General features: G+C 44.2%; 2 protein-coding genes across 3 annotated transcripts in view; both read right to left on the minus strand.

Moving 5' to 3' along the window:
• LOC133371915 (tudor domain-containing protein 7-like) overlaps positions 1-6,232 on the minus strand; it is a 158,521-nt gene that overhangs the window by 73,318 nt on the left and 78,971 nt on the right. The gene's annotated exons all lie outside the window — the stretch shown is intronic.
• Positions 1-6,232, minus strand: part of NUBP2 (NUBP iron-sulfur cluster assembly factor 2, cytosolic) — a 30,373-nt gene that overhangs the window by 14,482 nt on the left and 9,659 nt on the right. The gene's annotated exons all lie outside the window — the stretch shown is intronic.

Genomic DNA, 6,232 nt, shown 5'->3' on the forward strand with positions numbered 1-6,232 from the left:
GGCAACTGGCTTTCAGAAGCATGCTGCCTCTGACTAGGGTGGCAGAGCACAGCCATCATGGCTAGTAGCCATTGATAGCCCTGTCCTCCATGAATTTGTCTAATCTTCTTTTAAAGCCATCCAAGCTGGTGGCCATTACTGCATCTTGTGGGAGCAAATTCCATAGTTTAACTATGCGCTGAGTAAAGAAGTACTTCCTTTTGTCTGTCCTGAATCTTCCAACATTCAGCTTCTTTGAATGTCCACGAGTTCTAGTATTATGAGAGAGGGAGAAGAACTTTTCTCTATCCACTTTCTCAATGCCATGCATAATTTTATACACTTCTATCATGTCTCCTCTGACCCGCCTTTTCTCTAAACTAAAAACCCCAAATGCTGCAACCTTTCCTTGTAAGGGAGTCGCTCCATCCCCTTGATCATTCTGGTTGCCCTCTTCTGAACCTTTTCCAACTCTAGAATATCCTTTTTGAGATGAGGCGACCAGAACTGTACACAGTATTCCAAATGCGGCCGCACCATAGATTTATACAACGGCATTATGATATTGGCTGTTTTATTTTCAATACCTTTCCTAATTATTGCTAGCATGGAATTTGCCTTTTTCACAGCTGCCACACACTGGGTCGACATTTTCATCGTGCTGTCCACTACAACCCCGAGGTCTCTCTCCTGGTCGGTCACCGCTAGTTCAGACCCCATGAGCGTATATGTGAAATTCAGATTTTTTGCTCCAATATGCATAATTTTACACTTGTTTATACTGAATTGCATTTGCCATTTTTCCGCCCATTCACTCAGTTTGGAGAGGTCTTTTTGGAGCTCTTTGCAATCCCTTTTTGTTTTAACAACCCTGAACAATTTAGTGTCGTAAGCAAACTTGGCCACTTCACTGCTCACTCCTAATTCTAGGTCATTAATGAACAATTACTGTAATGCGCTCTACGTAGGGCTGCCCTTGAAGACAGTTCAGAAGCTTCAGCTAGTGCAAAACGCAGCAGCCAGACTGCTGACGAGGACCAGCCGGTCAGCACATATAACACCTGTTCTGGCCCGTTTGCACTGGCTACCTATTTGTTTCCGAGCCAGATTCAAGGTGCTGGTTTTGACCTATAAAACCTTACACGGCGTGGGACCGCAATATCTTGTGGAACGCCTCTCCCGCTATGAACCTACCCGGTCACTTCGCTTAGCATCTAAGGCCCTCCTCCAGGTACCAACCCATCGAGAAGCCCGGAGGACAGTTACTCGATCTAGGGCCTTTTCTGTAGTGGCCCCCGAACTGTGGAACAGCCTTCCCGAAGAAGTACGCCTGGCGCCTACACTTCTATCTTTTCGGTGCCAGGTTAAGACCTGGCTATGCTCCCAGGCATTTTAAGCGTTTATGTTATAATTTAATTCTTTTATTTTTTCTTTTTTTCTTCAGTTGCTGCTTGTGTTTATTGTTTGTTGTCTGATTTTATTGTTGATATTTTGTATTTTAACCTTTTTGTACACCGCCCAGAGAGCCACTCGCTATGGGCGGTCTATAAATGAAACAAATAAAAAAAATAAAATAATAAAAAAAAAAGTTGAAAAGTACAGGTCCCAATACCGATCCTTGAGGGACTCCACTTTCTACAGCCCTCCATTGGGAGAACTGTCCGTTTATTCCTACTCTCTGCTTTCTGCTTCTTACCCAATTCCTTATCCACAAGAGGACCTCTCCTCTTATTCCATGACTGCTAAGCTTCCTCAGAAGCCTTTGGTGAGGTACCTTGTCAAACACTTTTTGAAAGTCTAAGTACACTATGTCCACTGGATCACCTCTATCTATATGCTTGTTGACACTCTCAAAGAATTCTAATAGGTTACTGAGACAGGACTTTCCCCTGCAGAAGCCATGCTGGCTCTGCTTCAGCAAGGCTTGTTCTTCTATGTGCTTAGTTAATCTAGCTTTAATCATACTTTCTACCAGTTTTCCAGGGACAGAAGTTAAGCTAACTGGCCTGTAATTTCCGGGATCCCCTCTGGATCCCTTTTTGAAGATTGGTGTTACATTTGCCACTTTCCAGTCCTCTGGCACGGAGGAGGACCCGAGGGACAAGTTATATATTTTAGTTAACAGATCAGCAATTTCACCTTTGAGTTCTTTGAGAACTCTCGGGTGGATGCCATCCGGGCCCAGTGATTTGTCAGTTTTTATATTGTCCATTAAGCTTAGAACTTCCTCTCTCGTTACCACTATTTGTCTTAGTTCCTCAGAATCCCTTCCTGCAAATGTTAGTTCAGGTTCAGGGATCTGCCCTATATCTTCCACTGTGAAGACAGATGCAAAGAATTCATTTAGCTTCTCTGCAATCTCCTTATCGTTCTTTAGTACACCTTTGACTCCCTTATCATCCAAGGGTCCAATTGTCTCCCTAGATGGTCTCCTGCTTTGAATGTATTTATAGAATTTTTTGTTGTTGGTTTTTATGTTCTTAGCAATGTGCTCCCCAAATTCTTTTTAAGCATCCCTTATTGTCTTCTTGCATTTCTTTTGCCAGAGTTTGTGTTCTTTTTTATTTTCTTCATTCGGACAAGACTTCCATTTTCTGAAGGAAGACTTTTTGCCTCTAAGAGCTTCCTTGACTTTGCTTGTTAACCATTTATTTATTTATTTATTAAATTTATATACCGCCCGACTAGCAATAGCTCTCTGGGCGGTGAACATAAAATAGCATAAAAATACAATGAATAACAAAATAATACTAAAATACAATCAACAATCCAATACAATAAACATTTTAAAAAGTAAATCAGTGTAACTTAAAATGCTTCAGAGAATAGGAAGGTTTTGACCTGGCGCCGGAAGGAGAGCAGAGTCGGCGCCAGGCGTACTTCCTCGGGGAGACTGTTCCATAGTTCGGGGGCCACCACTGAGAAGACCCTAGATCTTGTCATCACCCTCCGGGCCTCCCTGTGAGTTGGAACCCGGAGGAGGGCCTTCGTAGCAGAACGTAGTGCACGGGCCGGTTCATATCAGAAGAGGCGTTCTGCAAGGTATCGTGGTCCCGCACCGTATAAGGCTTTATAGGTTAATACCAAGACTTTGAATCTAGCCCGGAAACATATTGGCAACCAGTGCAAGCTGGCCAGAACAGGTGTTATATGCTTGGACCGCTTGGTCCTTGTCAGCAATCTGGCCGTCGCATTTTGCACTAGTTGTAGCTTCCGAACTGTCTTCAAAGGTAGCCCTACGTAAAGCGCATTACAGTAATCCAAACGTGAGGTTACCAGAGCATGTACCACTGATGTAAGGTCCTCTTTACTCAAATAGGGACGTAGCTGGGCTACCAACCGAAGTTGGTAAAACGCATTCCTAACCACCGAGGCTACTTGAGCCTCAAGTGAGAGGGAAGAGTCTAAAAAGACTCCCAGACTACGAACCCGGTCCTTTAGGGGGAGTGTAACCCCATCCAGGACAGGGTATATATCCACCATCCAATCAGAGAACCTGTCCACCAACAGCATCTCAGTCTTGTCTGGATTGAGCTTCAGTTTGTTAACTCTCATCCAGTCCATTGTCGCGGCCAGGCAACGGTTCAGCAAATCGACAGCCTCACCTGAAGAAGATGAAAAGGAGAAGTAGAGCTGCGTGTCATCAGCATACTGATGACAACGCACTCCAAAACTCCTGATGACCTCTCCCAACGGCTTCATGTAGATATTAAAAAGCAGGGGGGACAAAACTGACCCCTGCGGGACCCCATATTGGAGAGCCCGCGGTGTCGAGCAATGTTCCCCAAGGAGAATCAACAGAGTTACACTCCCTCTGTCTCTTTCCCGACATAGGTCATCGTACAGGGTGACCAAGGCTGTCTCAGTGCCAAAACCGGGCCTAAAACCCGATTGAAATGGATCTAGATAATCAGTTTCATCCAATAGCGCCTGGAGCTGGCCAGCAACCACCCGTTCCAAGACCTTGCCCAGGAATGGAACATTCGCCACTGGCCTGTAGCTGTTAAAATTGTCTGGGTCCAAGGAAGGCTTTTTCAGGAGTGGTCTCACCACTGCTGGCATCTTCTTGGCCCTGGCGGTACCTTTTCTGATCTGCGGTATGCACTCCAGTTGAGCTTCTAATATAGTGTTTTTAAACAACTTCCAAGCATTTTCGAGTGATGTGACCCTCTGGACTTTGTTTTTCAGCTTTCTTTTTACCAATCCCCTCATTTTTGTGAAGTTTCCTCTTTTGAAGTCAAATGTGACCGTGTTGGATTTTCTTGGCAATTGGCCAGTTACATATATGTTTAATTTAATAGCACTGTGGTCACTGCTCCCAATCGGTTCAGCAACACTTACATCTCGCACCAGGTCCCGGTCCCCACTGAGGATTAAGTCCAGGGTTGCCGTCCCTCTGGTCGGTTCCATGACCAACTGATCTAGGGAATAGTCATTTAGAATATCTAGAAACTTTGCTTCTTTGTCATGACTGGAACACATATGCAGCCAGTCTATGTCCGGGTAGTTGAAGTCACCCATTACTACCACATTTCCTAGTTTGGATGCTTCCTCAATTTCATATCTCATCTCCAGGTCTCCCTGAGCATTTTGATCAGGGGGACGATAGATCGTTCCCAGTATTAAGTCCCTCCTGGGGCACGGTATCACCACCCACAACGATTCTGTGGAGGAGTCTGCCTCTTTTGGGGTTTCGAGCTTGCTGGATTCAATGCCTTCTTTCACGTATAGAGCGACTCTGCCACCAATACATCCTTCCCTGTCCTTCCGATATAGTTTATATCCAGGGATAACCATATCCCACTGGTTTTCTCCATTCCACCAGGTCTCGGTTATGCTCACTATATCAATGCTCTTCTCTAAGACCAAGCACTCCAGTTCTCCCATCTTGGTTCGGAGGCTCCTAGCATTAGCGTACAGGCACTTGTAAGCAGTGTCTCTCTTCAAGTGTCTTTGGCACTTGTGGTTAGGCCTGTGGTAATTTTGCTCTTCTGAATTGATATCCTGTGCCCCTGCTCTCACAATGCCTACTTCTAGGCCTACCCCTTTTAAAATTTCATCATTTCTTTGGTTTTTATCCCAGGGGGGAGGTTTATTCCGAACCGGACCTTTCTCAGCTCCTGTCGGGTTTCCCCCCTCAGTCAGTTTAAAAGCTGCTCTGCTACCTTTTTAATTTTAAGTGCCAGCAGTCTGGTTCCATTCTGGTTCAAGTGGAGCCCATCCCTTTTGTACAGGCCCGGCTTGTCCCAAAATGTTCCCCAGTGGCTAACAAATCCGAACCCTTCCACCCGACACCATCGTCTCATCCACGCATTGAGACTGCGAAGCTGGGCCTGTCTGGCTGGTCCTGCGCGTGGAACCGGTAGCATTTCAGAGAAAGCCACTTCCTTTTTCAAGAAGCTTTTTAGTAGAGACGTTATCTCAGTCTGGGTCTTTTTTTGGAACTGCTTCTTCAGATATTTTTTTAAAATATATTTTGTAAGATGTTTTGTCTTTTAGATGTTTTAGTGTTTTCTTCCTTGTTTGCTACCCTGGGCTCCTTCTGGGAGGAAGGGTGGGATAGAAATTTTATTATTATATTAATAATAATAAATTTAATTTTTAGATGTATGTCTATAATCTGCTTAGAAATGTATGATACAGGTGATGCTTTTTTAAAAAAAAGTGTAGATCTTTAAAAACAACAAAAAGGTTAAAAGAACAAGACAATAAACATCCCAATCTTAAACATGTTTACTTGGAATAAATTCTACTGACTTCAGGAACTTACTTCAAAGCAAGATTTCAATGTGCGAAAGTTATCCGCATTCTGAGCATGAAAGCCATCTAATTATTTTTGTCTTCACTAAGTGTTTAATGCACAGGTTCCCACAACGTTTGAAGCTAATAACCTGTCATGAATTGCAGATTTATCAAAGCGCCCAACACATTTTCCATTCGTATTTGCAAGTCTCTCAATTACCACCTGCACTTGCACTAGGAGTTGCGACATTCTGGCTACGTCAGGTGGAGGCCAAATCCCAAGGCGACAATTCCGCTGCATCCCAGTAATTGGCTCGTGTAGCAACAAGGCCAACCAGGACGTCTCACGTTGTAAAAGGTAAACACAACCATTAAGTAATCATGGACCCAGGAGGAAAAAAAGGTGAATAAGGATGCACACCCTGAGTCACCCAGGAATTTCCTGCAGCTTCCCACAGCCAACATCTGAATAAGATTAAGTTCTCCAGCCGCATTAGAAGCAGAAGATAAT

The sequence above is a fragment of the Rhineura floridana genome, chromosome 17 (assembly GCF_030035675.1).
Source record: "Rhineura floridana isolate rRhiFlo1 chromosome 17, rRhiFlo1.hap2, whole genome shotgun sequence".
Taxonomy (NCBI): Eukaryota; Metazoa; Chordata; class Lepidosauria; order Squamata; family Rhineuridae; genus Rhineura; species Rhineura floridana.